The following is a 26,811-nucleotide window of genomic DNA, read 5'->3' as shown; positions in this document are numbered from 1 at the left end:
TCACTGTTCAGCACACACTGGGCTGGCATCTTGGAGTAAAACGATGCACTTCTCATCCTTCTCTTATTTGGAACATGGATGGAAAGAAGCCTCCGTGAGTGCAGGGAATAGCTTTCTCCTCCAGGTGCGAGAATTCCCAGTGGTTAGCATTCCCGTTCCCGGAGGGGCTTGGTCTGGTGGTAATAGAGCTGAAGTCTACTGAGCATGTTCTGTGTGGGAGGGACTTAGGCGGACCATCCTCCCAGCAGCCCTTATCTGCAGGGGACGCCATCCAAGCCCCTCAGCTGATTCCTGAAATTCTGGCTTTATTAAACCTTTATTAAACCTCTGATGAGGTTTAATTTATTAAGTACAATAAGAGATTAACAGAAATAACTAATAATGAAATAGAACAATCATAACAGCATAGTATAAAAAAGTTGTTTGAAGTTTATGAAATTTTTCAATTTTTTATTTTTCTGCAGTATTAGGGATTCAGCCTCCCACATGCTAGGCCAGCACTCTACCACTGATCTACACCCCTAGGCTATTAATTGTTTATTTCTGGAATTTTCTATTCAATATTTTTAGATTGTGGTTGACCAGGGGTCACTAAAACCCCGGAAAGTGAGATGATGGATAAATCAAGGTAATTGCAGATTTCTCAGGAGAGGGTGAAATGTAGAGATGGTGGACAGCCTTCCTGGTATATACGGTAGTGGAGGTGGATGCAGATCTGCTCTTGAGGGTCCTGAGCCGGGCCCCACGGGGAGCCCTGTGCCTGCAGAATCTTCTGCACATCTCTGCTTCACTCCCTCCCGGATCACTGACGGAGCTCAGTCCGCCTTTCCTCTGGGATATTTTGCCATCTTTTCACTAGACACGGTCTCCATCCTCCTGGCCCCGCACAAAGGCGACCACATGGTGGGTTTGCAGCTGTGTCCAGTGGATGGACGCCAGCTGTTAACATTCACTGAGCACAAGGGGCTGCCTCGAGCTGCACATCTGGGAGATGGGACATCCAGGGCGTGGTGGCTGACCACAGGCTGCCCCCCGGCTTCAAAATGGAGGGAGCTGTGGCCGGGGCCCTTCCCATCTTGGCATGTGCTGCGGGTCGTGCCTGCTGGAGGAGGAGGGGTGTCGCCCCCTCTGAGTATGCTCTGGGGCCTGAGTGCTCACAGTGGAGGAAGGAGGCCCTGAGAAGCGTCTTGTCACTGTGCTCAGCCGTCTGTGGAGGGTGGAGAGAACGCTGCGTGCTGGGTTTGAGCTCCCTCTCTCACCACCCCACCCAGGACAGTGGAAGTCTTCGTCCCTCCTTCGCCAGCTCGGATCTGTGAGGCTGCCTGCTCCGTGGGCCCAGCCGGGGGGAGGCAAGGGAATCCTGTCCCTCCCTCCTTCTCTTTGCCCCACACTTTTGACTTCTGATTACAGAAGCAGCGCTGTATCCATTAGACACCTTCCCAGGCTGGCCTCCGTGTCCGCACCTGTGCAGTGGTCATCGTCAAGGACCGAGGACTGAGACTTGGCCAAATTAGCAAGTAGCATGCGCTCAGTCATTTCTTTTCCCCATTTCCTTCCTCTCCTTTAAGCCGCTCTGCATTTCCACAGTTTATGGCATGTTCTCATCCTTCGGGACAAACAGGCATCCCTGCTGCTTCCAAAGGTGGGTGGGGACCAAGGGAGACCCTAATGTCAGGAGGTAGCCCTGGCTCTGGACGGAATAGTGCTCGGTGGGACAGCTGTGGCCCCTGGTGCCCTTTGAGCAAGACGGTGCTCACCCTCAGGTCTGTGTACAGAGAGATCTGCTCCCTGAGCTAACCCTCCCAGGGCTTTGCCCGTGAGCTGTGTGGCTCCCCCTCAGGGTGGGGGAGGGCCTGCAGAGCAGACACCCAGGTCCACTGCTGCGCTGGCCCTCAGGGGTCAGCTTTGCAGCAAGGCCACAGTGATTCTTGGGGACGCTCAGGTTTGAGCCCCACCGGCCCCAGGATAAGACTGGGAGAAGCTGTTTATGAAGAGTGCTGACCCTTCCATCCAAAGGTCCCTGGGAAGTAGGGAGTGATTTGCACACACCCCTGTGGGGTGTGTGAGCTCGCATGCCCACACGCTGTCACACTTGGCTTGCCATGAATGCTGCAGTGCCACCAGTTCCCACGGAGCTCTGGGGAGCTCCAGTTCCCCACGGTGGGGCCTGTTTTCTGGAGTGCTTTTCTGGCAGTGAGTTTAATACAGTGCATTTGAATTTCTCCTGCCTATTTTAGTTTTTTGGTACTGGGGATTGAACCCAGGGGCACTTTACCCTCAGCTCTTTTTAATTTTTTCTTTTCTTTTTTTTTTTTTTTAATTTGAGACAGAGTCTCACTAAGTTGCTTAGGGCCTCACTAAATTGCTGAGGCTGGACTCGAACTTGTGATCCTCCTGCCTCAGCCTCCTGAGCCACTGGTATCACAGGCATGCACCACTATGCCCAGCTATCCTGTTTATTTAAAAAAATTTTTTGATTTCCCCCGTGTCTTCCCTTCCCCCAGATCAGGTTAGTGTTGCGGGCACTCTTCCCTGTCTCACCAAGGTTGACGTGGGCCACTGAGGGCAGGAGGGGGAGAGGGAGCACTGGGCTCCCCAGATTGCTGGCTGGAAGCTTTAAACAGCCCCCTGCCTCATGGAGGGACGGGTGCCAGCAAAGCAGCTGCCTGTCATTTGGGGGTTTGTGCCAGCCTTCCTCCTGCCCCAGGCCATTGGGAATCTGTGGGCAAGGCTGATTGCTGCTCAAGTTTACTTCGTGAAATGTGCCTATGTGACTTCAGGTAAAAGGGCCTGTTTCCGTGACAGTCGTGCCCTCCAAAGTCAGCATTGTGACCTCTCCGGAAGCCAGCTAATCCAGGTTTTAAAGAAGAGGGGGGACAAAGGTGGTGACTGTGGAATGTGTGGAGCTCAGATTCAGCAAGGCGCCTCTGTCCTGCTGAGGAGGCCAGCTCCCAGCCCCTGAGCAGGGTACTCAGGAGGAGCCCTGCATTCTAGAGAGGCTGGGGGAAGGGACTGGTGGTCAGTGGTTCTGCTTCAGGTCCAGGGGCAAGGGGCCCATCCTCCCATGCTGCCAGTTCTATAATTTGGGGATCTGAGACCTGTCTGTGAAATTGTGAGCCTTCCCGGGAGGAAAGGGGGAATTTAAGGGACCTCTTCTGAGACTGGTGTTTCAGGAATGCCGTTTCCTTCTGTCCCCCTTATTTTGAGTACTAGTTCCTCCCTTTGTCCTCACCCCTACCTGGAAAGTCTTTCACCTCTTTCCCACTGACCTGTCTCTCTGACCATGTGGCCTGTCCAAGAAAACAGCTCCAAACGGGGTACAGAGCTTCTTTGAAGCCAGTGTGGCTATTTCTCATAAGCCTGTTTCTTTTTTCTTCTTTTAAGTTTTGAGACGGGGTCTTGCTAAGTTGCTGAGGCTGGCTTCCAATTTGTGACCCTTCTGCCTCAGCCTTCTGCTGAGTAGCTGGGATTTTTAGGCACATGCCACCGTGTCCTATTTGGGCCGATTTTTTAAAAAATGAGATTTTACATTCTTGGCAGGTAGAGAGACCAGTGTGAGCGCTTGGGTCTCCACTAAAATTGCTTTCTGGAACAACGTGTGTACTTTAGACTGTGTTTTGGATCTTCCAGGGTAGATCCTGCTGTGAGGCACTGTCTCCCTAAGCGCTTACATGGTCTGATGGTTCAGTGTCTTGACACCTTGTCCCTTTGTGCATGGGGAGTTGGCCTTTGCTGACCTTTCCCTGAGGGATGTCATGGGCGAAGGCAAACCACACTTAAAAAAGCTTTGAAGGTTTGATTTGCGGAAGAAAAGTGTTCCCAGCTTTTCTCAGCCATTTCAGTATCTTAATCACCTTCAAAGTTAATGCTAAAGGAAAGTGAAAGCCACTGACTGGATGGACCCCTTCCTTTATGGAGGACCTACTGTGTGCCAGGGCTTTATGGAGCTTATCTCTGTTCTTCCCCTTCGCTCAGATCCATTCTGCAGTCATGGCTGTGGAGTCAGAGCCTTTGTGAACCTCGGGGCTGACAGTCTGGCCCTGGTGTGTCGGCCCCTGAAGTGCTGTTCTTACCTGAGGTGACATCCCTTCTTTAGCCCTTTCTCCTCTGTCCCTTCCCTTCTCTCCTGGTCCTCTCAGGGGCCTCAGTCCTGCTGGATCTGTAGGTGACCTTGAGAGGAGAGCCCGGGTCCTATCTGGATGCTGCCCACAGGTGTCTCTGAGAAGGATGCACGTGTCTGCTGTGGGGGCTGAGGTGGGGAGGAGTGGCCAAGGGTCAACTTCTTGGAGATTCCAGTCCCCAAGCCTGCTGGGAATTATGTCGTGGTCCAGGCCACAGCTGGATGCACTGTGCACTCTGATGAGGAGCCAGTCTGGATGACCTGAGGGGACGATGGGGGAAAGAGCAGGACTCCTTACCTGTTGGTGGCCTGTTGGGCCATTCAGGTCAGTTCTGGCATTGACGTGGCCAATACCTCTATCGCCTCTGTTCCTGCTTTTCCAGCAGCTGAGCTCCTGCCCCCTCATCTCTTTCTTCCAGAAGCTTCTTAGCCTATCTTTTACCATCAGTCCTTCCCACCACATAATCCGTCTAAGGCAGGGCTGACGAGTGGTGAAGCCCGTGGTTTCCAGAGGTAGCGTGCCTGGTTGCTACCCTGCTGTCTCTTACTACCTGGTGACTTGGTCCCCTGGCTGGCTGTGCCCCAGCATTCTCGACGGTCCGTGAGGTTCCACCTTGCACCCTAGGGGTGGTTCCCGGAATCAGCACACCCACACTGCTCTTGGGCTGAGCGCTCTGGAGATGTGGTCACTGCCTCCTCTGCTGGGCTTCGGGTCACACCACCTCTGGCTGACAGTGCCCTGGCCCCTGCCGGGTTAAGGAGCCACTTCCCCTCCCTTAGGCCTTGTGTGCCGACCCGCCTGTCTCAGTTTGCTTCTTCCTGCACATCTGCAGGTCTCACCTGGTGACAGTAAGCACGTCACTGCTTTTCTGCACCTTGTTTCAGCTCTTCACCGAGGAAATTGAGCTTGACTGTCGCCAGGCTTCAGTGCGTGCTGATGTGCTGGGCCTCTCTTCTCTTCAGCTCCCTCCCACCTGCCTTGGCAACTGGATGTCGCCACTTATCCTTTTTCGCAGGCACGCATGGTCTTCGTGTTTGCTTTCTGGGTTTCTCACAACAGCCTGCAAGTCCCACGGGGGTCAGGACCATGGTTTTCTTGTGGACGTTCTTCCCAGCCCCCATCAGGGAGCCAGTCTGGATGATATGAGGGGACGATGCGGGGAAAGAGCAGGATGCCCATCAGGGGTGGACATCACCACTTCCCATCATGCAGCTGTGACCCATGGCTCACCACCCGGGCATCACCTGCTGGGCACTTGTTGAGCCTGAGCGCTGTGCAGGAGGTGCCCAGGCTCCTGGGAGCTGGCAGACTGGATGCCAGTGCTTTCAAAGAACGGCTCGGAGCCGTGGACTTTGCAGTTGTAAACAGATTCCCTTACGTAAGGCAGGGGAAGGTGCTGGCAGTAGAAGACTGGTCGCCCTCAGTGTGGGGTGCAGTGTGGGGACCTCACGCCTTTAGTCATATGAGGGAGTGGGACTGGGTTTGGCTCACATGTCTCAGGGGACTGAGCTGCCGAGGGTGACATTGGCACTGCTAATTGTGAGCCACCCTGGGGCGGGGGCACTTTGTCCACCTATTCTCTCTTGCACAGATAACCCCAGATGACACAGCATTTTTCTCCTCCTCCTCCTCCTCCTCCTCCTCCTTCTCCTCCTCCTTCTTCTCTTCTTCCTTCTTCTCCTCCTCCTCCTCCTCCTTCTCCTCCTTCTTCTCCTCCTCCTTCTCTTCCTTCTTCTTCTCTTCTTCCTTCTTCTTCTCCTCCTCCTCCTCCTTCTCCTTCTCCTTCTTCCTCTTCTTGTGCTTCGATTGAACCCAGGGCCTTGTGCATGCTAGGCAAGCACTCTTGCAACTGAGATATACCTCTAGCCTTCTTCTTTTTTATTGAATGCTTTCAAGGAGAATAAAACATGTGCCTGAGGCCACAGGGCTTGACCCAGCCTGGGGATTCACACCTTGGTTTATTGGTGCCCAAGCCCGGCCTCATCCGCAGCCCTGAACAGGTGGGAGTGAGGGGAGCCAGGGCTGGAAGGGCTGGGGACTCTGGAGCTGGTCAGCATCCGAGCGCATGTTAGGAGGGGAATGGAAAGCAGCTAAGGTGGGGACTGGCATCAGGGAACAGCTGCTGCTTTCTCTGGGAACACAGAAAGTTCCTTCATTTATCTTCCCAGGTAGGTGAGTGCCCGCTTTCGGGGTACCAACAACTAAAGTGACCATGGTCTCTGCCCTACTTGGAGAGGGTGGAGGAAACACCTTTGTGGTGCCAGTTACAAAGAATTCTCACCTCACTGACCCGAGAGAGAGGGGGAGAGAGAGAGAGAGAGAGAAGGCACGCCAGCACCGTGAGGCCTTACGGACTCTGCTTACCTCCCAGAACTGCTTTCCTCCTGGGGCTGCCATGGGCTCCCTGCGGCTGCATCTTGGAGGTGTGACTATCAACATCTGCAGACCCAGGCTGGAAATTAAAATCATCAAGACAGATGTTTGTGCAAGAGAGGGAAAGAGCAACACACACACACACACACACACACACACACAAAGAATGACACAAAGCCACACACACTGACCTGGCCTGTGGCTCCCACTGCAAGCCATGTTCCCCTCCCAACCTTGGTGCCGGTGCTGTGCCGCACCTTGCCCACACACCATTTGCTGGCCTGTGCCAACCTTGGAGACTTGCAGTGTTTAGTCCCCAAGGCATCCATCTGTCTCCCCCGTATTTAGGGGGAGTCGACGGACAAAGAAGCTCTGTTGGCATTGGGTAGAAAAGAGAAGCTGTTTTTCATTTTTCTTCCAGATGGCCACTCCAAGGGGTCAGCTGGGGGAAATACTTGGTAGGGAGGGTCAAGAAGGAAGTGACAAATTTGGGTCTGACAGTCTGGGAGGCAGAGGAGAGAGGCTTAGGCTGGAGAATGGGTCTGGGGGCCACGTTTTCTTGTGGGGAAATTCTCTTGTCAGTAGCCAGCGTCTTCCCCTCTGGTCCTCCGGGCAGGGGCAGCTGGGGACAGTGGGGTGTGAGAAGCCCGTGCAGCAGGGAATCCTGGACGCTGCAGATTTCCCAGCTGGAGGGCATTTCTCAATGCCTTTCTACTTCCACAAACACCCTTTCATAGGAGGAACTTTAAAAAAAAAATGTGAACTACCTTTTTATAGAAGTAAAGTGCACACACAAAGGTGGCCAAGTCATATGTCACAGATAGCTTGATAAATGTCCACCTCCTGAACTTGCACGGGAAGCCAGCGCTCGGATGAACACGTGACCCAGCATTTCAGAAGCCCCTCCTGAGTCTTCCAGACATTCAGGATGACCTTGTTCTGACACCTAACGCCAGATAGTATATACACAGATAGTTGTATATACCTAATATAAATAACACCCTCACACACTCCTTGGTGTCTGCCTTCTTTCACCCAAAATGACATTTGTGACATGTATCCATAGTGCACTGGCCGGTCTTTTTTTTTTTTTTTTCTTTTTATATCAGGGATTGAACCCAGGGGGACTCTCAACCACTGAGCTACATCTCAGCCCTTTTTAAAAAAATGTCATACTGGCCAGGCACAAAGTGGTGCATGCTTGTAATCCCAGCAGCTTGGGAGGCTGAGGCAGGAGGATCGTGAGTTCAAAGCCAGCCTCAGCAATTTAGTGAGACCCTAAGAAACTCAGCAAGACCCTGTCTCCAAATAAAATATAAAAGGGGCTGGGGATGTGGCTCTGTGGGGAAGCGTCCCTGGGTTCAACTCCTGGTGCCTTCTCCCCCCCAAAAAATTTTTATTTAGAGACAGGGTCTCTCTGAGTTGCTTAGGACCTCACTAAATTGCTGAGGGCTGCGGCTGGCTTTGAACTCGCCAGCCTCCTGGCTTCAGCCTCCCAAGATGCTGGGATTATAGACTGAGCCACCGCGCCTGGCTGGCCGGTCATTCTGTTGCTCATTGGGTGGTACCATCTTCTGTCCACAGAAAGAGTCCCTCCTGTTTGGCGGTTGGGAATGGCACTCTGAGCACCTCCGTCTTGTCTTTTGGGTGTCACATGCACATGTTTGTGTGTTTGTCCCGAGGACTGGGGCCGTTGGGTCACAGGGATGCATACATTTCATGTTTGGGGGTCCCTGTGTGGTTTTGTCCTTCCTCAGAATGTCTGTCCACCAGCAGGTATGACTTCCTGCTCCCGATGGCCTCATCTGTCTTTCCTGCTTTAGCCAGACCCTTCTAGAAAGAATAAGTGACTGGAAAGGAATCCCGTAGCCGGTGAGCAGAAGAGAGGAGGAAATGCTCCCTGTGAGAACAGCAGTGGTTCGGAGGGTCTCCCAAATCCAGGTGAACCAGACCTGGGAGGGCACATTCTTGCAGGTGGAGAGTGTGTGCTGAGGCTGCTCACGTGAGCCTCTGTGCCGCCCCTGCCCTTGGCCAGGGACCACCACTTGGCTGCAGTAATACCCAACAGACCATGTAATAACTCTTCCTCAGGTGACAGAGCTTTAATGGACCCGACCCCAACAAAATAAACCTGGCTTCAGACTTGCCTGGGGGCCTCAGTAAATATTTAACAATGTCTCCCGTTACCTCCCCTGCCGCAGCCAAGGCCGGCACCGTATATCACAGCTCCCCTTCCTGCTGGCCGGGGCCCCTCCCAGCTGATTGGCCTCCAGTCCTGACCTTCGCAGCACTCCTGGCCTCTCCTGACTGCTTTGCTGTGCTGCTGGTTCTCAGTGGAGCCTGTAGGGACTGAGCAGTGGAAGAGGAGGCACTATGATGGTTCTGGGGGACTGCCTTGGACTTGGGGGTAGCTTTTTCCATTTGATGCATGGATGATAGCCAGAATTGAGGTTTTTTTTTTTTTTTTTGGGGGGGGGCGGTGTGTACTGGGGATTGAACTCAGGGGCACTCAAAAAAAAAATGAAATTGTATTTTATTTAGCGACAGGGACTCACTGAATTGCTTAGCACCTTGCCTTTGCTGAGGCTGGCTTTGAACTCACGATCCTCCTGTCTCATCCTTCTGAGCTGCTGGGATTACAGATGTGCACTATTGTGCCCGGCTTAGAGTTGAGCTCTTAATGTGTGGTCAGCCATCTGTTAAATGCTTGATGCTGATTATTTGAGGTCAACCTGTCTTTGTCCATTTGGACTGCCATAACAAAATACCTTTGACTGGAAGCTTTAAACAACAGAAATGTATTTCTCATGGTGCTGGAGACTGGGAAGTCTGAGATCAAGGCTCAGGCAGATTTGGTGTCTGGTTAGGGCCTGTTTCCTGGTTCACAGGTGGTACCTTCTTGCTTGTCTTCACATGGTAGAAGGGGCAAGGAGGCCCCTTGGGTCGCTTCTGGATGAACACTTAGTCCATCCTAAGGCCTCCACCCCCATGACCTAATCACCTCTGAAAGACCCTGTGCCCAAAACCTACCTTAGGAGTTAGGATTTCAATATATGAATTCTGGAGGGACACAGACATTCAGACCATAGAACAGCCTCACCCGAGAACTCTAGGTGCATGTTTTTACTGCTATTTACAGAGAAGAAAAATCTAAGGTTAAAGACATTTTCCCAGAGCCAGGCACAGGGGTGCATGCCTGAAATCCCAGATACTTGGGAGGCTGAAGGAGGAGGATCACAAGTTCCTCAGCAAAATATCATGACCCTGCGTCAAACTAAAAATAATAATAATAAAAAAAGGGCTGGGGAAGGGCTGGGGCTGAAACTCGGTGTCAGAGTGCTTGCCTAGCATGTGTGAGGCTCTGGGTTCAAACTCAAGTAGTGGGGTGATGGGGGGGAGAGAGAAAGAAAAAGAAAAAAGTGTTCCTCGAGTAACTTAGCTAGTGCATTTGGCAGTCTAACTTCAAACCATGATATTTTACTGCTGTGCTTCACTTTCTCTTCTTTTGTAGGGGTTGATACTTAGACACCTGAGCTTCCTTTTATATCCATTTTTCCCTGGGTCATATAATGGGCTTTCATGCTGCCAGGTGGATTGAGGATGTCCCCTGCAGAGTGCCTGCTGGGTGCAGGTGTGACTTTTAGTCTTTTCTCCGTCTCTTCTCAAGACTTTTCAGTCACTGGTTTCCTGCAGCATGTCCCCGGCACCTTCACGGGGTCTGTCTGTGTTTCTTGTGTGGGATTCACGGAGATTCTTGCATCTGTAAATCCATGTCTTTTATTGAGATGGTGCCTGCCATTTTTTCCTTCAGTTATCAATCCTGCTCCTTCTCTTTCATTTTTCCTTTTGGACTAAAATTACCCGTCTGTGAGGCCTTCTGATATTGTGCAACAGGCCCCTGAGGCCCAGTGAGGCCTTCTGATATTGTGCAAACAGGCCCCTGAGGCCCTCTCCAGTTTTTTCATAATGTTTCCTCTATTTTCTAGATTGAACAATTTCTGTTGATCTCTTTGCAAATTCATTAGCGCCCCACCCCCTAATCTGCTGTTGAATGAATTTAGGGAATTGATTTTGAGGTTTTTTTTTTTTTCCCCCAATTTCCATTTTTTTTTTTAAGTTTTCCTGTTGAGACTTCCTGTCATTTCATTCACTAAGAATATATTTTCCTTTAAGTTCTTCAGCATAGTTATAATAGTTGCTAACTCCAGCAACCGGGCATTTTGAGGACGTGGCCACAATCATCTGTTTTTCCTGAATGGGTCAGATTTCCTCTTCGGTCATTTGTTGTACTGAGCTCTTTTAATCCTGGTGGACCCTGTGGATGAGAGGCTGTAGGGTTGAGTTCCACTCTGTTCCTCTGAAGAGCACTGCGTTTTTGTTTCTGTGAGCAGTAAACTTAGTGGCTTCGAACTGTGCCTCTTACATGGGCCACTATGAAAATCTCTGTTCAGTTCTTTGGGCTCAGGGGTCACTCAGTGGGACTGGGAACATTTAGACACTCTTAATTGGGGCTATCCTTTTCTGGATTTTTCTTTTCTAGGATTTCACCTCTCATTTTCAGCTATTGTGAAAATGAAAAAAATCTTGATCTCTCGCTCTCTGTCCTGATTCTTAAATTCAGCAAAACTAAGTTTTAGCTCCCAGTATGTACTGACCTGGGCCTGACCTCAGGCTAAAAATGACCAAAAGGAGGACATCAAGGAAGTGCTGATCCATAGAGTGGGCCTCCTGCTGCATTTGGTCATTCTGGTGCCTTTAGTGAGGTTTCTTTGTGTTCCTGCCCTCCCATCTCTCCTCCCTCCCTCACTTCTCTTCCCTCCTGTCTCTGATCTCTGCCTATCTCTTTATTTCGTCTCTCTCTGTCTCTCCTCCTGGTTTTCTTTTCTTTTTTTTTTTTTTTTTTGCAAAAAATATTTTGTACAGGGTTTATAGTTATTATCCACAGGAGCGCTTGTCCAACAGGAGTTACTTGAGCACTGCCAAATGCAGAACTTTCTAGAAACGGTGCCTCATTTAATAAGAGAGGGTATAGCTCAGAATGGAGAAGACACACTTAGGAGTCAGAGCCAACTAGGATGCAGAACCCGACTCTGCCTCTTCAAGCCTGAGGCTTGGGAGTGTGGTCTGTACCGTGGGTGAACACACGGGCCTCCACACGCCGTAGCAGTTGACATGAATAAAATAACACGTGCTGAGCACCTAGTCCTTTGCATCTCCTAGAATGTCCTCGTTAACTGGTGGCCACTGCTGACCCTGAGGAGACCACAACCCTGGTGTAACCCTGTGTGGTAGGTGCTGTTTTCACCTGCACAGGTGAGGATATCAGGGTACCCAGGTGTTGTGAGGGGTGGTGGGTGTGTGGAAGAGAACCTACCTTGCTGTTTCCTTGGTGCTTGCTTTATTGACTGAGCAAGTGTGTGTGGCGGTGGGGGGTCAGGTCAGGTGGATCTGGAGGTAGCTGGCTTGATTTCCATTTGGAGAATGGGCGGCTTTTCATCTTTCAAGGATGCTTAAAAACGGGATGAATGCCCTTCTGGTGCAGGTGCTGCGGGAGGCAGAGAAACGGCCCCCCAGATGCCCTAATCTCTTGAATCTGTAAGTACATTACAGTTACATGGCAAAAAGGACTTTGCCAATGCCATCAAGGCTGGGGACCTTGAGACAGAGGGGTTATCTTGGATCATCTGAGTGAGCCCAGCAGAGTCACATGGGTCCTGAAATGTGGAAGAGGGAGGCGGGAAAAGAGCCTGACAGCAGAGCAGGGGCAGAGAGGGACCGGGGGTGGATTTGCAGATGTAGACGGAAGCTGTGAGCCCAGACATACCTGCAACCTCTGGGAACTAGAAAAAGCGAGGGAACAGATCCGCTCAGAGCCCCAGCAAGGAACAGCGCCCTGTTCTGCCTGGGTTTTTGCTCAGTTGAGACCCATGCCAGACGGCTGACCTCCAGAACTGAAAGAGAACACAGCGGGGCTGTTCTAAACTGCTAAGTCTATGAAGATTTGTTTTGGTGGCTGTGGTGGCTGTTGATTGAGGTGGAGTCATGGTCAGGTTCATGGACCTTTGAGCAGACGCCTGGCTTCTAACCTGTGTGACCTTGGGGAAGCTGCTCAACTTCCGGGCTTCAAATTTCTCATCTCAAAAACTGAAAAAAATAATGATCTATAGCGCATAGCTGCTGTGGTTCTAAGATGAAAAGAGGATTCGTTACATGTGAAATGCCTGGAAGTGAGTTTGGGCTGTAGCCTCTCGGGGGTGGCAGCCCTCAAGACACCTCGGATCCGTGGATCAGAGCTCAGACCTGGGAGGCAGTCTGGCTCCAGAGTCAGGCCCCCTCTTACCAGTGTGAAGTAGTCCTTGTGCTCCAAGATTCATCTGGGAACCTGGGTCAGGAGTTGAGGGGATCTTACAGGATGTGGGGGCCAGATCTTCTTGCAGGGTGGCTAATAGATGCTCTTCTGTGAGGGGCAGTGAGTGCTTCGTTGGTGGCTGGGGAATGCTGAGCCTTGGGTCTGGGCATTGTGGACCCCCTTTTTCTGTCTGTGGGGTCGTTTGAGGATGGTGGTGTAAAGATACCAAGGCCTCACCTAGAGCTGGAACAGTACTTGAAAGCTCACAGGTGCTGCAGGATTGCTGAGTGAATGAGCAAGAAAGGAACAGGCCTCAGGCCCTGCCCTGAAGAAGCTCACAGTGCAGGACAAGGTCTGGAGCCACGCCAGGGTTTTGTGGTTGTCTTTCAAGAGAAACAAAACAACTACTTCCCACCAGCTGACCCTCAGCCTCTCAGCTCACTGCTGGGACCTTGCAGCCCTGCAGGGAGCCCAGGCCTGGTGCCAGGCCTGGCTTTGCTGTGGCTCTAAGCCAGACACCTAACTCTCTCTGCTTTTATGCAAAATAGATGCACCTCAGCTCCACCCTCCTCCCAGGGCACTTCTGAGGACCCCCCAGCAGTTGGAAGGCCCCTATTGGAGGGGGTCCTCGGTGCATTTTGGGAAGCGACACTCAACCACCAGCCCCAGGTACTCCTGACCTCCCTGGGCTTGGGTGCCAGAGTTATGGGAAGTTGTTTTTTTGTGAGTTCCTCTCTGAGAATGTCAGGGTCAATCATGAGGAGGGAGGGGTGGCCGACTGCTGTTCTGGATCGGTGAGTGTGACAAGATTGTTGTTCCTTCCTCCTGTCCCAGGCCTGATCTTCGGACCAGAAGGAGGTTAAAAACATGCTGCTCAACACAGCTGTGCTGCCAGTTGCAAGGAGCCTCATTCTAGATCTTTCCTGAGCCTGATGGATTTACAGTGATGTCCAGTCTCCTGGGGAATAAGGAGACCACTGGTGGAAGCTCGCCCTGGAATTACACACACCTGGCACATTTTAGGATGGTACAAGGGATTTTAAGGAAGACCCTGGCGGAGGGCTCCGTGGTTTCTTGCAGCCTGAATGCCTTCAGGGGATGCACAGAGGACCTCAGCTGCCAGCTCCCTCTGGCTCCCTCTGAAACGTAAGTCCCCATCTCCTCCCTGTGAAGCATCTCTTGCATATTCTGTCCAGTGCGCTTGGGGCTTTAGGCGCGGCTGTCCTAGCTAGTGGTGGCTGTCCTAGCTCTGATGTGCCTGGTCCTCAGAAGGAGCTGGTATTTCATGAGCTCATCATCTATGAGTCTGGCATGGTGCTGGGAGCCTGGGACAGACAGATGCAAATTGAAAGGTCCTTCTTGGGAGCTGCCCCTGTGCCTTGTGCTGACTTGTGCTGTCCTGCCTGTCACCCTTCACTGATCTTCCTGGTTCTTGTATCGAAGTCTTCCGGGGTGTACGTGCCTTGAAGGCCAGGGTCTCTGGAGCATGTCCGTGTCTTTAAAACATCGTCACATGCCTGTCACACCATCCTAAATTCTGTAGAAAGGATGAAGGAAGACATGATGGTTAGTGAATTAGGACACCTGAGGTTCAGTGGGGAAGATGTGCCTGGGGGGATGGTTGTCTGGCTCCACGCAGACACCTGGAAACAACGTTAAGTCCACGTGGCTGATGCTGAGAGAGTCGGATGTCCGCAGGCGCCTGTCCTGAGTGTCAGCCTCCAACATGTGCATCCTATGTAATTCGGGACAAGTGGCTGCTGGGTTCCTTTCCCTGTTCTCTTCAGTAGGGGCGAAAGATCATCCTGCTTGACAGAGTCAGTGTTGAGGATCACAAAATAGACACTGGTGTCAGGGACATGTTGGACCCTCTGGACAGGGTCTGGACAGTGCTGAGGCTTGGAGATGGTGGGTGTCACTTGGTCCTTGAAGGTCACTCTGAGCAGAGTCAGGTAGGCAGTGTTAGACTTTGAACTGGGCACTACCGGTTGGCATGGACAGCTGATGACAGGTCACAGTCCCTGGAACCTGTGAGTGGATCAAGTGGCAGGTCATTGGTAGGCAAGGGAAGAGAGCCTCATGCCAGCTGGAGGGAGTGGACAGCTGTACTGGCCAGCATAGGCCTACTGTGCTTCTGCAGCTGATAGGCAGGATTGGCCTCTCAGGTCTGTTGGTGGCTTAGGAAGTTGGTAGCTCCAATATGTGTTGGCCTTAGTGCTGGGCTTCCTGAAGGACAGTGGCAGTTCCCATAAGCACTCAGGTCACCTGGGGCCACCAGGGATTTGACTACCCAGAAGGCACTTGGGTAGGGCTTGGGGTCTGGTAGTGGTAGGCTTCCTGGTTGCGTCCTGCCAGTGGACCTTCCCAGACAGGCTGTCTTTACCTCCTCGTGTGGTAGAGTCCTCTGGCTCTCACACGCTGCTCCCACCCACGGCTCCTGGATGCACAGCATCTGTGCAAGTGACTGGATTCGACACATACAGCTAGTGCTCTCTGAGGCAAGGAACCGGGCTCTGGCTCCATCTGGGACATAGGAGACCGTTGCATTAGCAAGATGGCGGCCCTGCTGCGGTTTGCTTTCAGCTTTCCTGAGAAGGACTGAGGGAAGGACATCCTCCTTTGGAGCATCTGCATAGTTTAGCCCAACAGTCCAACCAGGCGAGCTGACTGGGAGCCTACCTTGTGGTCGGGAACCTTGAGGCTGTTCGGCTCCTTGCTCAAGGGTATTTTTTCAGGAGAAGGCAGAGCAGGAGACCAGGAACTCCCTGGTGTTTTATCCAAACTAGGCCACTCCAGCTGAAGGGCTAGGACTTCTCCAGAAGAGTGTGTGGAGCCAGCACTTCCTGCTGTGGAATGCTTGCTGGGTCCTTAGAACTGGGGGGTCTTTCTTGTCCCTCAGGAGGCATGGACTAGTGCTGGTCCCCAGGAGATATCAGAGTCAGGGTGTAGGACGTGCCCTTGGGGACAACGGGGCTTACCACCCAGGGTGATGGGTGTTGTGCTGCTGTGGCTGGCCAGGGAGGGGGCCGCTGAGGATCTGGGGAGACTTTCTGGGCTGGGAGATTCCGTTGGGTCAGCAGTGGTGAGCAGAGCTATCCTGGATGGGAGGACCTCTGCCAGGAAGGTGAGCGTGGGAGTGGAGGTGCCTCGTGGACCCTCTCCTGCTTTCTGCCTTCCCGGGCCTTCTCTCCCCAACCCTTCCATGGCGGCCCTGTGGTCGCTGTGCCTTGCTTATCACATGGCCCATGGCTCTGTTTTTCTCCTTTTATCAGTTACTTCCTAGAACAACACCACCGTGGTGGTCTGGGTTATCGCCTGCTCCCCATGGTCGGGTGAGTGTGGGCTCGGGGACCAGAAGACACACAACGGTCACAGACAAGACTCCCCCAGTGTCTGTGAGGAGGCTGCTCCCTGTGGACGTGAGTCTGGCAGCAAGTCACCATTTGTTAAGCCAGGATCTGTGCAGGGGTCATGGCAAACATGGTCCCATGCAGACCTCAAAACAGAGCTGCTGGGTAGGTGCTGTCTTTGTGATCTGTTTACTGCTGGAGTCACTGGGCACACAGAGTCAAGGCCAGAGAGTGTCCCCAGGGACAACAGGAAGCATTTGAACACAGTTCTGTCTGCCTACAAGGCCATGGGACCTGGACCTGAGAGGCACAACCTCTTATTGCTTGTTGGAGGGCCTCCCATCCCACCCTGTGGCTGTGACCTTGGAGAGATGACCTCTCTTCTCTAAGCCTTAGTACCCTCACTGGAAGGGAACTGACTAGTTTCTCTTCTAAGCTGGGACCCTGGGGGTTGTCAAAGGGGCATTGTCACACTTACGTTGGGTGACAGCTGTGACACGGGGAAACCAGACATGGCCATCAGGACAGCACCACGTTTAGTGGCCGCAGGACTCACCAGTTAGATGGCAGGTCCTGCAGCTGCTGTTCCCGTGGCTGCTGGGTCTGGTGTTGATGCTGCCTGTGCCCAAAGCAGCTCCCGCGGTTCTCCATTCACACTTGCGCAGTTCGCATCTCTGCTCGGAGCCCACGAGCTTGTTGGCCGGTCCCATCTGAGCTGCTTGACAGGATGTCTGTCTTGCTGAGCCCGGGTGTCTCAGACTGTGCTTTTCCTCAGTGGGTCCCCATGGTGATTGACAGCCCATGCTCTAGTCCTTGGGGCTGCCCTCCTGCCCATGTGGACCCTCAGCTGCTGTTATCAGACATGGCTCAGTGCCCTCCTGTTTTCCCACAGCGTCCACTCCTCTGGGGTTTCAGTGACCAGCTTAGGGCTGCTTCAGAGCTGCTGTATGAACACCTGGAAGGAGCCTGCTTACCTCCCAATCTGGTGAGGTGGATGAGACCCTTCTGCTTACATTTGAAGAAACCCAGGTTCAGAGACATCCAAAGCTGTCACGGTTGTCCCCAGAGAGCTCAGAAGCTGTGCGTGCACATGGACACGTCAGCCTTCTGCCCCTGCTTGGCCAGAGTTTCTTGGTGCGCTGATGAGGTGTGAAGGTGCTTTTAGTGGACAGGCAAGCTTCTGTGAAACAAAATAATTGTTTTATATTATTTTGAGAAGTTCAGGAAAAAATCCCACAAATGCCTTTGATTTTGCAGATATTACTGCTTAGGATGAAGATATTTAAGAAAGAATATCTTCATCTTTGTAAAAATGCTACGTAACAAAAGTGGCCTTCGCCTTCCTGAATAGGACTCAATTTGAAGCCCAGGTCCTTGATTAGATTTTGCTCTGTTGGCCAAGTGACCCCTGCCATGTCATGGGGGCAGGGTCTGTGAGTCTGTGACATGGGTAACTCTATATCCTGCGCAGGTCAGCTGAGACTTTAGTTCATTGTGATTCTGGAAGATTTGTGAGAAGTGACTGTACCCCTTGGTCTAAAGCTAAATTAAGGACCACAAGAATCCCAGAGCATTAGTGCTTTATAATCCCATAATTCTGTTGGCTGCAGCTACTGATCTTGGCCCTGCCTAGTCTACATAATGATCAAGCACCCATATTTCCCCATCAACCTCTGTCATGTTCTCTGAGGTTGAATTATGACAGTAAATATCACCCCTATGCAGTCAGTGGATGACATTGTCATTACTTTTCTTTCATTAATTTCTCCTTAATACATAGGGGATAATTTTACCTCTGCCATGAGTTTATTGTGAGAGTTAGAGAAGGGTATACGTTCAAGGACTCGATTCAGTGTCTGACATATAATACACACTGAAGAAATATTAGCTATTTTTAAGTAAAAAAGCTAAAGTGCAATTAGAAGATCAAAACAGACAGGCACAGAGAAACAAAAAATAGTGAAGATGATTGAGGCACTAAAATTTAATGTTAAGTTTTTATCTCTGAACTTGCTAGTTGGCATGTGCTGAGTAGGTGATATTTATGTCTAAATTAAGGATTGGCAAACAATTCCTATGGGGCTGGGGAGTAAATGTCTTCGGCTTTCAGAATCTAGGTAATATGTAAGTTAGTGGGTGTGGCCTCGGTAAGCTGTAGGTTGTCTTTGGTCTAAAGGAAGGAGCCTGTTTGCTTTTGAGAGACAGGAAGTTCTTCTGGATCATAAACATTGAAAAAAAAAGTTTATTGCAAGATGTGAATTTACCTGAGACTTGTCAAGCAGCTTATTGGCAGTGCTTTCTCGAGGTTTTATAGGAAATTTAGCAGAAGGCCTTCCCATGGCTCGTTCACTGAGCACACGTTTATTGAGGGTGTCCTACGCTCTGACATTGACAGATAATAAAATCTACAGGCATTGCATTTTAGCAGGAGGTGCAACAATGGCAAGGGGTGATCTCAGTGATGCTATGGGGAACTGTTTTCAGTGCTGGGTGAACTGTCTCCTTCCAGAATTACACTCTGGTCTCAGTGGTCATTTGGGATTTGGGTCCTACAGACCTGGGATCAGGCATGGTCATTTAGCAACCTGCCCTTGGAGTGGCTGTGTCAAAGAGGTCCTTGCCCTCTTGGACATCCACCTGTAACTATTGGAGGATAGAGCCAAATCACTCAGGATTTGGAACTTGGCTGTTTTATAGCTGCGAGACCTTACTAAGTTCCTTCACCTCTCTGACCTTCATTTGGTTCATCTGTAGATGTGACACCTTCAGATCTCTAGTTCATACCCAGCACTGGCCAACCAGCATTTGCTCTGTAAGTGTTAGCTCCTTCTCCAGGGGCCCAGGAGGCTGCTGGCCTCACCGTGGGAGCTATCTCCTGGCTTTCTCCTTGAAGACATGTGGGGGTGAGAATCACAGCCCCCTCCTCCTGAGTCTTCAGTGTAAGAAAGCTTGAGAAAACACGGCCTGTGGAATTCCAGAGTTAATGGCGGGAGCCACTGCAGTGGGGTCTCTGACCTCCCTGGTCACCCCCCAGTGAGTTTGGAGGCAACGGAAGGTCTGTAATCACTGCAGGAAGCAGTCTCACACTCTGAAGCCAGACCCTGACCTTGACCCCTGGAAGTCTCAGGAGGGTGGGTGTGTTGGGCCTCTTCCCTACAGGCTGCCTACAGGCTAACCTGAGCTGCGCTGGGCAGGACGTTTTGGGAGAAGAAAAGCGTGTTTGCAGAGTCTGAAAATGGTTCTCAGCTGCGCCTGGGAGGGGCGGAGTGAGGGGCTATGAGAAGTTGAAGGGTGACCTAGTTACCCTAAAAGACAAGGAGAAAACATTTTGTTATTCTGACGTGAAGACCCCCGTGAAGTGTTCAGCCAGGAGCACTGGGGAGGGATCAGAGGCAGAATTGTCGGCTGACACTGTCTCAGGACACATCCTCTGACGGTGGCTCATGGCATCTTCAGGGACAAGGCGTTTGCAGGCTAGAGCTGGGCAGTGAAGCACCCTGTTATGATGTTGGGGACCAGACTGGGGCTGTCATCCATGGGCCACATTGGGTTGGACTCATGTCAGGCAGGTGAGCCAAGTGTGGCCCTTTTCCTGCCCCTCTGGGACTCGGAATGGCTGTGGTGAGCCTGTGAGGAGCTTGGTGGCCCTGACTGGGCGTGGGTGTCCCTGTCACCTGCTGGCTGTCTTACCTCCTGCCCTGCCAGAAAGTGGACTATTTCCAGTGGTGGAGGGTGAGGGGTGGGCTGGGGGCTTCTTCCCCCTTTTTTGTCGGACTGTTGGCTGCTTGCTGGGGCCGGGTGTCTTTCCCTCCGTCTCTCCACCTGCCAACTGTCCGGCACTGCTGGGGGTTCTTCCTTCCAGGACGTGTTGTGACCAGCGCTGGGGACGCTGAGGTGCTCCGTCCCAGCTCTGTGCTTCTCTCCCTCTGCCTTCCACTGTCTTTCAGAAAGCCTTGTTGTGTTCCGGAATCTGCTGTAGATTTGGGACAGTTTCTCTGCATAATGTGAATTGTCTAGATCTGAAACACAAGCGTCACTGCACCAATGCCCTGTTTCCACCCCCAGGATTGGCACCTGCTTGGGATGTGGCTTGCTTGCTTTGGATCGTTGCTTTTGAAGGGGAATAAAAAGAGACGTGGCACTGTCTTAGACATGGGGACACTTACAGTTGGGTGCCCAGGACTTTTCTGGCCTTGGCAGTGGAAGTCCTATATTCTGGGAGCCCCTCAGTCCTAGGCGTCAGGGTGGTGGTTCACCCTACCTGTGCTGAGATGGCACCCTGGGCTCCCACCTTTGGACAGCTCGCGGCCCTCCTGTATTTACTTGGCGGCCTTCAGACTGTGCGTGGGCTTGATGGGGGGGGGGGCACTCCAAGCCCAGGTCCTGTGTCCTGTCCTCCAGGAGTTGACAGCTCGGCTTGGTGTGAAGTGGGGGCATTTCAGTTCTCACCTTTCCACGGTGTGTGTCTATCTCTGGTCTTTTTGGCCCCTTAAAAGACCTCCTTGGTAGACAGTTCCTGAGTTAGCACCCCAGTCGCCAGGTGGCAAGCTTAGGATCTCATCAGTTAGGAGGACGCAGCTCACACTGGCCAAGGGCTGGGTGCACAGGGCCTGGCCAGCTTTGGCAGTTCTGGGGTAGGGGTGTGCCCCCATTTCACTGCTGAGAGACTGAGGCCAGGAAGGGAGGTGGCCCTTTTGGTTCATCCAGGGTAGGTAGGATGCGATCTGTGTCAACAGGATCTGTTTTCAACAGGGTCCCTGTGTTTTGACTTGCATGGTCCCACTATGCAAGCATGTGGGACTAGGCAGATCAAAACACAGGGCCCCTTGTTGAAAAATGACTAAGGTTTCTATACAGCGTCAATGCTAGCTGGGGCCCTTCTGAGCCAGGGCCCTGTGTGCCAGGACTGGGGAGCAGGCCTCGCAACCCTTCCCTGGCCCCATCCTTCTGGGCCTATGCTGTGTTGCGTGTATCTGCAGAACCCAGGCACTTCTCATGGGCGCCTGGCTTCCTGTCCTTCCCCAGAGTCACACACCTCCTGCTTTATCCTCTTTTTTTTGTGGTACTAGGGATTGAACCCAGGACCTTGTGCATTCAAGGCAAGCACTCTACCCACTGAGCTAGATCCCCAGCCCATCTCCTCCTGCTTTATCACCCTGGCAGATGACAACAGCCTGGGCCCTTTCACCTGCTCTTTGGTGTGCTGAGCTTCACTGTCTTTGCTGGGGGCTGATTGGTTTCAGGGATGCAGATCACCTGTGTGGTATCCGGGGTGACATCCGTGGAGCCCCACCTGGAGAAGAGACTTGTCCCCTAGTGCCTGTCTTTGGGGTCCCGGAGTGCCGACGGTTCTTTTTTTGTACACCTTTTATTCCTTCCGACACACCTGTAAGGTTTGCACATTCATTGGTCATCTCTCCATTCAACCAGTGTCCACTGAGCACCTGTTAAGCGCAGGGCTGAGACATCGAGGACCCTTGGGCTCCGTTAAGTTCACGTATTTGCTGTCTCCTGACATTTCGCATGGCTTCATCTCATTTAATTGCGGTCGCAATCCTGCCAGGTTGCTTCTGTTACCCATGGAGGTCCAGTCTCCCACTGTAGATTTACCCAGCCTAGTCGGAGTCTTCTCTGTCACATGCAACCAGGTACAGTGGTTTCAGGGGATCTAATTGGGCCCACCTGATTTGAATCCTGGCTCTACCATTGGTGAATGTGGCTTCAGGCAAGTTGTCTGACTCGTCTTGACCTCATGTTTCCCTTTCTGTAACCTAAGGTTCTAATCTTTCCTCGGGGTGGGAAGGTTTTGAGGTTTAAATGAGATACATTTAGCACTGCACTGAACACATACCAAGAGTGCCATGAAGCCTGGTCATCGTTCTGACCACCACTTCACAGGGGACCTTACAGCTGTTGAGAGAGGATCAGGACCTTGCTGACTGTCATGCAGACCCGGGTCATTCTTCCTCCAGATGGAGCAGCTTCCCCCACTCTGCTTTCATGACCAGCGCCTGATGGCTCCCTGGGTTACCTTCTTGTTCCTGTAGGTTCCTTTGTCCTTGTTGGTAATCTGAGGGGATCTGGAGAGCCTAAGCAAGACAAGAGGGGGGGGGGCGGGAATCCTGGCTGCCATTTGCAGACTTAATTACGGCATTCCTGGGGTTTCATCTGCTCTCTAGTTAGCACCAAAATAAATCCTCCAGATGGCTGTGAGGGGTCCAGGTGACGCTGCATTTTGAATTTGATGGCCCCAGCATTCTGCATCTTCCTGAGGATGATAAATGTTTAGATAGCAACATTGTGGTAGAGGGGCAAACTGGGAGGAAGTCTGGCTTAGGCCCAGCAGATTGTGTCCCTTTGGTGTGACGAGTGGGTGACAAATGGCTTTAAGGACACCTCTGATGTCCCTGGAGGGGGTGGGCTCTGTTCTGGGGACTAGAGATGCCTGTCACCTCTGTGGTCTGATGTCTGAGCCTGGTTTTGATCAATTCTGTCAGATGTCAGGATCTTGAACTTTAATAACGGCTGGGGATGTTGAAAGGCAGGCATCCATAGCTGGGTTCTTATGTGAGTTTTTCCTACACACTTTTTTTTTTTTTTTTTGTATTGGGGACTGAATCCAGGGGAGCTTTACCACTGAGATACATCCCCAACCCTTTTTATTTTTTATTTTGAGATGGGGGTCTCAGTCAGTTGCCCAGGTTGGCCTTAAACTTGTGATTGTCCTGCCTCAGCCTCCCCAGTCACTGGGATTATAGGTACTCCACCACATCTGGTTAGATTCCCCCCCCCCCTTTTTTTCTGCATCCCTGGGGATCAAACCTAAGGTCTCATGCCTGCTAGGCAGTGAGCTACATCTCCAGCGAGTCTTTGGCTTTACTGCATACCCGCTGTGTGCTAGGATCTAAGTGATTCTTCCAGCAACCCCAAGGGGTGAATGCCTCGTGGTCTTCATGTGGCAGGGTTCGACAGGCTGAGAGAGGGTCAGGACTCAGCTGGCATCCCACCCTCCCCTGGGCCTCCTGGGCACAGGTTTCCCACCCCAGAAGTCTCAATGTTCAGTGCCCTCAGTGTGGGGCCTCTGGCTCCATAAGGACAGCAGCAGCCCTTGACCTGCAGGAGGCTCTTGTGCCTGAAGGAAGTTCCAGGAACCTGCTGTTTACAGTCCCGGTTCTCCTGCGGGGTCTCCGGAAGCCATAGCCAGCCGCTGGCCAGCACTCTGGAGGATGACAGGAAGTTATACCGCAGCTCTATTGGCCTGCAGGGTGGACACTGAAAGGGGGCGTGGCAGGCCGTGGGGTGGAAAGGAAGAACCTACTCCAAACAGCTCAGAGGATATGGATGGACTCCTGGCGTTTTACACGGTGCTTTACAGGAGCAGATTGGATCAGGAAGCCCGGGCTGCGGTGATCATGGGACATATTCATATTTTTCCATGTTGTCATCACCATCTTAAAGGACCCTGTTTTCTAAGTGTCACCTGGTGATTGTGGATTCGGGGTTTTCTGAGCCAAGATTTTATGGACGGTGGGAGGAGGGAGCGACTGGGCTGAGGGAGGGGACAGAGCTGGGGGGGGTGTGTGTTGTCTGACCAAAAGGAAAAGTGCTCCTTGCCCACCAGCTTGCTCCCCGATCTGTGCGCAGGGCCCCTCTGGCTCAGCTCTGGGACCTTCCTGGTCTGGCGTTGAGGTCTCGCGCCTTGCAGTGACTAAGGAGGAAATTCCTTTAGGGTTATACCGCGGCCGTTCTTCCTCCGCAGCCTCCTCTGTCTCGGTTTTGTGACTGCTGCCTCATCTTTTTGGAATCTTCCTTTCCTTTCTTCATCTGGTGCTAGATCAAGGCGAGCTGTGGTGCGACTCCACCATAGAAACCGCAGTTCTGCTCCACGGGCAGTCACTTTGGGCGTCCCGTTTGGAAGACGCTCGGCTGTTGGGATGTGGACCCCCGTTCCTTGTTCCCGCATTGGCAGCATCTGCCCTTCCACATAGGGTTCGTAATGCCCAGCGGGACTCGGGGTTAAATGTTCCCATGGTCTGCGACCCTGAGGTGGGACCTGTCAGGACGGGTGCAGAGGCTCCTTGCTGTGGCTGGAGGGGGGCAGGGGGCCACTGTCACAGCCGCCAGGCAGCTGCGGAGGTTGGCAGAGGCAGGAGCTGACGCACGGCCCCCCTCTCCTGTGAAGGTTTCTGACCCTGTTTCCCTCTCCCTGTCTTCCGTCCGTCTTGACCTTGAACCAGCTGCAGGGTCTGCAGAGCCCCCTCTGACTTCCCTGGCAGTTATTGCTCTGTCCTCTCAGCTCAGGGACACTTTGTCCTTTTTTTATCCAGGTGGCTCCTGCATCTCCTTGGGGAGCCCCTGAGCATTTCTGGCCAAAGCACCCTTTTGGGGTCCACCTTGTATTTCAGATCCCTTAATCGGAGGCTGGTTCGTGTTTGCTGATGGACCAAGGGCTCTCAAGAGACCTGGTTGAGGCTTTTAGAAATTAAAGGGCCCAGGGTCAGGCAGACCACTGTCTTGCTGTTGTCTGCTGGTTGCCTTGGGAGCCTCCCAGGTGTGAAGGGCTGGCCGCCTGCTGTGTTCTCGGGGCAGTTACTGGAAAGCAGGGCCTGCCTCTCCTCCAGTTGGTGGAAGGAGAGGAAGACAGTCTGAAAGTGTTTCATGGGCTCCGCTCAGAGACAGACAGCCTGGGTTTGAATCCATGGCTTCATGTGACCCCAGAAGGGTTACTTCTAAGTGGCAGTTTTCCCAGCTGCAGGATGGCCGGTGATTTTGAGATCAGGCGGAAGCAGGATGCTGCAGGACCACAGAGGGACAGGAAGACAGTTTTTCTGATGGAGGGCGGGTCCTAAGGCGCTGGGCGTGGGGTGCTGGGGAGGGTCTCTGCACACTGTGTCCTCTCCTACCTGCTGGGCTGTGGCTGGAAGAGCCCTAAGCAGCGTCCCCTGCAGTGGGTCCATCAGAGGATGAGGAGCGATGGTGGGAGCAGCCATCTGTTACGGGATGGGGTCGTGGGAACGTGCGTGGGGAAGTGATGCTTTGGAAGCCTGTTTTTGTCCCTGAACAGATGGACTAGCTTTGGAGAGCAGTGTGTCACCTTGGCCCCTCTGAGCTCTGATGACCTCATCTGCCAACTGGGGGTCAGAATCTCTGCTTTGAGGGGGGAACTGTGAAATCCTGACCGGAATGATTGCTCCTCTAGGAAGCTGACAAAGAATGCTGGTTTCCTTCTTGCTTTTCTTAATGGCCTTTTGCTGGTAAATCTCTGTCCAATTTGACAATACATGAAGCTCTCACCAGTCAGATCTGCTAAATTAAATGGCTTCCTGATCATGATAATTAGATTAGTAACTAATAATCACAGCTGACATTTATCTAGTGCTTATTAACTCTTGGGCCATTCAAATTAGGCCTCATCTGTTATGTGATTTAATTCCTGTAACAATCCTAGGAGGAATAGAGCTATAATTAGCCCCATTTTATAAATGAGAAAAAAAAATTGGAGGCTCAGAGAGGTTAACTATAGTCTCTGAGGTCGCACAGCTAACACTGAGCTCACATTCCAGTTGTAACAGGTTGGCTCGAGAGCTTGTGAGAGCTTGTGCTGCTGTTAACCACTGTGCTGGCCTGCCAGTCTTGGTGGTGGGGGAGGGGCTGCAGTGGGGGCAATGGTGGAGACATTGAGTGATCCTGTGTGGTAAAGGAAAATAGAAATCATTGCTAGGCACTCCCAGCACTGGAATGTTGGTGGGCCAAGCCTCCATGATGGTAGGAGGTTGGGGAAGGGAGGGAGAAGGACTTGGCTTCAATTCTCCGGAGTCTCTCAGTTCCAGAGCCTGTGCTCAAAGTCTGGAACGGGCTGGACCACAGACACCCTCTCCTCTCCCTGCGCTGGACCATGCAGAGGTGCAGAGGAAGCCGGGCAGCTCAGACTCCCAGAACTGGGTGCCCTGCTGTCTGCATCTTTGAGTAACTTCTCGTTCACAGCCAGTCTCTGTTCTGCACATTGGATTCCTGGACCGGGTCAGTTGAGTGGATTCAGGTGGGTCTGTGTTGGCACCCGCCCTGGAGTAACCGGGGTAAGCATGCTCCTGAGCGCTGTGTCTCTTACCTGCAGAACACAAGGGGCCGCTGGTCCCCAGCTCCCATCCGCTAACCTGACTGGCTTTGCAAAGGGCCAGCCTGGGACCTGGTACCCTGCATAACTGAAGCTGAGTGGTTTGGCCCTGCAGGGTGGACTGGGGGTCCTGGTGTCTCTGCAGGGTGGACTGGGGGTCCTGGTGTCTCTTCAGGGTGGACTGGGGGTCCTGGTGTCTCTGCAGGGTGGACTGGGGGTCCTGGTGTCTCTGCAGGGTGGACTGGGGGTCCTGATGTCTCTGCAGGGTGGACTGGGGGTCCTGGTCTCTCTGCAGGGTGGACTGGGGGTCCTGGTGTCTCTGCAGGGTGGACTGGGGGTCCTGGTGTCTCTGCAGGGTGGACTGGGGGTCCTGGTCTCTGCCAGCCCTATCTTCATGAGCTCAGGAGGGCAAGGAGCTTTTTCAAAACCCAACCGTGGAGCTGGAGCTCAGCCCCCCTGGGTGTAACCATGAGCCCTCCTTACATGCCACTGAACCCCCCTCTG

At 52.5% G+C, this 26,811-nt stretch overlaps 1 long non-coding RNA gene across 8 annotated transcripts in view; it reads left to right on the top strand.

Moving 5' to 3' along the window:
* LOC139702066 (uncharacterized) overlaps window positions 1-26,811 on the top strand; it is a 140,817-nt gene that overhangs the window by 46,106 nt on the left and 67,900 nt on the right. For 7 of the 8 annotated variants that reach the window (XR_011704651.1, XR_011704648.1, XR_011704652.1 and 4 more), the window contains one exon: window positions 13,678-13,989. This is a non-coding gene — a long non-coding RNA (uncharacterized lncRNA). Of the gene's footprint in view, window positions 1-13,391; window positions 13,513-13,677; window positions 13,990-26,811 lie in introns of all 8 variants that reach the window. The other variant, XR_011704650.1, reaches the window with a different exon arrangement.

Source organism: Marmota flaviventris, chromosome 15, assembly GCF_047511675.1.
Source record: "Marmota flaviventris isolate mMarFla1 chromosome 15, mMarFla1.hap1, whole genome shotgun sequence".
NCBI classification, from domain to species: Eukaryota; Metazoa; Chordata; class Mammalia; order Rodentia; family Sciuridae; genus Marmota; species Marmota flaviventris.
This window is presented reverse-complemented; position numbering and strand designations above follow the sequence as displayed.